This window comes from Pinus tabuliformis, chromosome 7, assembly GCF_031772625.1.
Source record: "Pinus tabuliformis cultivar Carrire ecotype Pingquan chromosome 7, CPIR1, whole genome shotgun sequence".
Classification (NCBI taxonomy): Eukaryota; Viridiplantae; Streptophyta; class Pinopsida; order Pinales; family Pinaceae; genus Pinus; species Pinus tabuliformis.
The window spans coordinates 995,341,589-995,347,494 of NC_142293.1; positions in this window are offsets into that span (position 1 = coordinate 995,341,589).

Sequence of the window (5,906 nt, forward strand, 5' to 3'; positions counted from 1 at the left end):
GGCAACGTGTATAGGAATATACCACAGAATTGAAAAACATAGCCATAATGTTGGGTATCTCTCGAAACAAATCAGATTTACACCTCAAGTATCTAGAGGGTATACATAACCATCCATGGAATTGAGTGATGTTGTAAAGCCCAGATTAATGGATGAGAATTCAGTAAATCCACAGTACGTAGAGAACATAGACCAAAAGAAATGGAATCAAGTGGATCAAAGCAGAAGTAGCATCAGGATGCTTCTAAGGAGGGGGAGAAGAAGTGGAGGAAAAAATAAAAAGACAGCAACCACAACACACAAATGCGCAGCCACCACAACCACTATAACATTGGTAGTCATACAGAGGAAAAGTGCTAGAAGTTGCATCTAGAGCTTAACCTAAAAAACAAAAAGAAAGATAATATGAAGAAGAATCTCATGGCCATTGATCCAAGAAACCAGGTTAAAAGAAGCTTGGACGTGGATGAGAAAATCATATGTACATCAGTGCAAAAGAAGGTGAATTTGCATAACCTTCACCAATAGGAAGAGAACAAAAAAGCCAAACTCTTCCATACAAATATTCAAGTTTAAAAGACTAGGATTGATGCATTGTTTGACTTAGGATCACAGGGAAATCTCATTACATCAATGTCAATCGAAAAATTGGGATTTGAATTTTGTGACCATCCAAGCCAATATCCTTTGGGATGGGTAAATAAGGATGCAAATATAAAGGTAATAAAATAGTGCAAAATCAAATTTGTTAAAATCCCTTATTTTATTGATGAAGAAAAATTAGGTGTGGTTCCCCTTATGTGGAGTGGTGTTTTGAAGTCCCTATATGTGCATGCGAGATGCAATCTTCATGCAGAGAACCAACTAGTACTGCCTCATCAAGGATGGAAAATCCTTTACCATCAACGCATATAAAGGCAAGTCAAAATTTTCACTAGTAGATGTCAACCAAGCCGTGAAATTGATGAGTTCAAGCTATAAGTATTTTTTATTATTTTTAAGAGAAAATCAATCTATAGAAGGGTCAGTAAGAGAAAAGGCATCCCTAGAGATTTGTGCTAAGAAATAGAAACATTATCTTGAAGGATTGCTACAGGAATACAAGGATGTACTCTAGGATCCTAAAGAGCTACCTCCCAAGAGGGAAGTGGAGCATAAGATCCATCTATTGATTGACTCCCCATTGCCAAACATTAGGTTGTACAGGTAGTCAATTATAGAAGCAAGGTAAAGAAAAAGTTGCAACAGTTATTGGAACGATGTGTCATTCAACCAAGTACATCACCATGTGGGTCATCATAACCATTGTGCCAAAGAAGGAATGGAGAATGTGTATATATTAATTACAATCAAGAATAGGTACCCCTTGGCAAGAAAAGATAATATGTTGGATCAATTGCATCAAGTGAAATAACCAAACTAGACTTAAAGTCTGAATGTCACCATGTTCGAGCCAGAGAAGAAGATACCTAGAAGACCGCCTTCAAAATCACGCAATATTTGTATGAGTGTCTAATCATGCCATTTGGCCTATGCAATGCCCCAACGACATTTATGAAGTTAATGAATGATATATTGTGCCCTTTTATAAATTCACGTGTTATTGTCTATTTGGATCATACACTATTATATAGTGCTACTTGGGAGGAGAAAACCTCAAATTTATCATCGGTGTTAGAGACATTAAAAATGCACTAGTTGCTAGAAAATCTCAAGGTGTGAGTTTGCACAACAGCGTTTGGTGTATCACGGGTATGTGATAGGGGGAGGAGAGTTGAAGATAGATCCTACCAAGAGGCTCGGCCATCATGAAATTTCCAATGTCTATTAATGTATCTGAGGTTAGGATTTTTATTGGCGTGGCACAATACCTGAAGAAACTAATAACCTTGTTTTCAGCAATAGCAGCACCACTCCATGCCATAACAGTGAATGGCAGACAAAAGTAGTCAACAAGAATTTAGTGCAACATTTGAGGGTTACAATCAAAAGCATCCAAAGACCTAGGATGAAAATCTAGTATATATATAGCACTCTTATAACAGAGCAATCCACACTTCTACTAGTAAGTCCCCATTTGAAACTTGATTTGTATATTTTCCACTTTCATCTTTGGATGTTTCATATGAGCGGTGAGGAGTGGGGGAGGAGCTTACAAGGGATGCCTTGAGGGTAGAAAAAATTGTTGAATATTTGTCAAATCCATATATAGGTACAAGAGACACCACAGAAGTCACAAGAAAAATATAAGGCCCAACATGATCAGCACAGAACATAAAATTCATTCAAAGTGGGAGACAAAGTATGGTGATAGTTTAACAAGGAGAGGCTATAGGGTCTTGGTATGAAAATCGAGGCTATGTGATATAGTCCCTTTGAGATACTTGAAATGGTGGGAGATAACGCCTATAAACTCTGTATACCCCCATACATGTGCATTTATTCAGTGGTGAATGTAGATAATTTGAAACTCAATGAACCCTCTATGCTAGATTAGGAAGAAGAACATATCCTACCATCTTTAGAGATTTGGCACCATATGCTCAAGAAGAGTTGGCAGAGGATATAGTTTTGCAGAAGAAGTTCATAACTACGAAAAATGGGTCGCATGAGCTTTTGCAAATTGGCCTAAAAGGATAGCTTCTATGCAAAGCTAAATGTTACACCCGAGAGAAGCTGAAGAAAAAATGTCCTCACGCCATTTAGTAGAATCTTTTGGGGAACAAATTTTTCCCAAAATGGGAAGGTGTGATTTGGATTGAATCATTATATTGTTTATCGTCTATATTGACGCTTTCAAAGTGGAAAAAGTGGAGGAATCATTTTACAAGACCATTTTTACCAGTGGTACCTAGTTTGTCAAATTAGGGTCTGAAACCTTTCAAGAGCAATTTGAGACATTAAATGAAATTCTTTAGAGTAAAACTTTAGCGCTTTAGCACAACACCTGTTTTTCCTGTTCTACACAAATACCTTTCCAACATCACAAAAAAAAGCATCAATTGTAATCTGTATGCAAAAATAATGCCACTTGAACACTGACCTTTCTATTTTGAGCACAATAATTCGAGTGAATGCCATGTCAATGCTCATTATTCATGGAAGAGGGGCTAATCACATGATCACGATGAAGAAAATTATAGAAGGGCCAATATTGTAACTCTAGTTAAGAGTTGGAGTCAAACCTAACCACTAACAGGATATCAAGTTGTGTTATCACTGAGCCACTAGAAGGAAAAGGGGTTCCATTCTTTTCAATTGCATTAAAGGGGTTCCATTCTTTTCAATTGCATTTTGTTCCATATTGAGGAATAGGGAGAGGGAGAGAGCACACAGAGAGGATTTGTGCACTGTAGTAGCCCATAGTCCACATGTCTTACTTCTTTGTATTTGTATCTATTTTCTATTGAAAGAAAGACAACAAAGCAACCTCACTTTCCAAACAAGTTTTCTCCCAAAAGATTTTCCCAGGATATATCTTGTGTCAATTGTGGTTTGTGAATTTTTATTTTGTTTTTCTCTATTTTCTACATAATTATAATTTGTGTGCATATGCAATAAACAATGATTTATAGATCCAAAAATAAAAAATAAAAAATAAGAAAGTAAATTTCTCGGTGTAGATTTCATATTTTTAAGTATAATTTTATCAGAGCTATTATGAAGATTTTTCTGATAAAATGAATAGTTATTAATTAAATAACCATTTCCTACCCAAAATAATAGAATCTTCCAAATATATATGATACCATCTTGTGTAATTTAATATACATTGGAATAATACATCTCTCGTTCATTTACATTCTTTAGCTTGTCTCTTGTATCCTATTTAAGGTTAACATGATATCAGAGCATCATTGACTCCGACCTAGGGCAATTTCAAAGACAGTAGGCAAAGCTTGACACGGCCAATTGGAGGAGGAGACGAAATTGCAGTGGAGAACTTTAAGAGAATAATTTTCTTGGCACATCAATGATCGTATAATGTATAGAGATTGAGAATCATAGGGCACCGTAAAAATGTTTAATTCGGGGCTGAGTAATTCAATTATAGTGAACGCAACTGATTAAAAAGAATAGTCGCTGGTAGTTTAAAAAGTCAGGTGATGGCTACAACAAATTGATAGCTCGTATATAAAAGATAGTGGCTCCTGGCATTAACAGTGGCAACTCACTTTAAAAGAAACGGTGGTTTTTTACTTATGTTTTTACCACTACAAATATATATATATATATATATATATATCTTTAAAATTCGTATGGATGCAGGTGTGTGTATGAATTTACAGCGCTGAAAATTAAAACAAAAAAAAACAGAGGGCTCAGCGGCTCAAATTGAAATTCGACAGTCGTGTGCAATGGTTGAACTAATTCAGTATATAGATTGACAATGCATATGGATTGGAAACGCGAATAATTTGAACCTGTTCCAAGTATATATGTGTGTGGGGAGGTTTACATGGCTGAAGAAGTTGGAGTTATACGAAATTTATATATATATATAATGTGTGGCCTCTTATTGGTAATGATGTGCATGTTGTAGTTGAGGAATCACGTTGCTCCCAGCAGGTGTGGTCAGGTTGCTCCCAAGAGCTCTTTGTAATGTTATCTAAAGATTATCTTTGTTGTCATAGTTCGAAGACTTAAGCGCCTATTAAAACACCTCTAGAGACCTCATCCCTCTAGAGAAATCTTGCTTCGTTGAAGGGCGTCAGATCATGGATGGAGTTATCACCGCTCATGAAGTGGTGCACTCCATGAAGAAAAGCAGGAAGCTGAGAATGATTATTAAGCTAGACCTATTTAAAGCATATGATCGTCTAAATTGGGATTTTTTAGCTAGACCTATTTAAAGCATATGATCGTCTAAATTGGGATTTTTTACTCAGAACTTTAGCTACCTTCGGTTTCTCTCCAGAATGGGTGTGATGGGTTCGGTCTCTTATTCCATCCCCTTTCTTCCCAATTTTAATCAATGGGTCACCTTCCCTTACTTTCGAGGCATCTCGTGGTCTCTGTCAGGGGGATTCTCTATCCCCTTTTTTTTTATTCTGGTTGCAAAAGGACTGGGCAGGTACATCAAAGTTGTCGTCAATCAAGGCATCGTGAAAGGGCTACAACTATGGGAACATGATCTTCCACTTCCTCATCAGCAAATCGTTGACGACATTATGTTATTAGGAGAACCTTCAATTCAAGAGGTAAGGGCGTTGGGCGAAATTCTTGCGGAATTCCAAAATGCTTTTGGAATGCAGATCAATGGGGAGAAATCAAATATGTATTTCTTTAATACAAACAAAATGGTGCAAAGAAATATATCCAGAACTCTGGGTTTTTGCATTGGTGGTCTTCCGTCTACATATCTTAGGATTCCCTTGGCAGCAAGTTCACTGAAGGCCTCTATATGGATAGAACTCACGGAAGAAATAGTTGAAATACTATCCAACTGGACTTTCATAGCTCTTAACCTCCCCAGTCGAATTGTCTTGTTAAAAGTAGTGCTCCAAGCCATGTCATTTACCAATTGACGGAGCTTATTGTTTCAAAAGTGGTATACAAAAACATAGTTTACACCTTTTGTAACTTCTTATGGCAAGGTGTTTAGCAGGCTAGGAAATGGGCTCTTGTGGCTTGGTACAGGGTTTGCTTCCCTACGCCCAACGGTGGTCTAGGGATGAGGGACCCAAAGATGCTTAGTCATGTCATGGCAGCCAATTTGTGGTGGCGGTGGCTACAGCGTGGCGCAAAACTGTGGAAAAAGATTTGGAAAAGGAAATACAGCTCAGTAAGGGAACAGGAAGCCGTCAAACATCGTAACTTTCCAAGAGGGGTCATCAATTTGGAAAAACATCATAACTTTCCAGAGGGGTCATCAATTTGGAACTTGGCGAAAGCCCAAAGGCAAT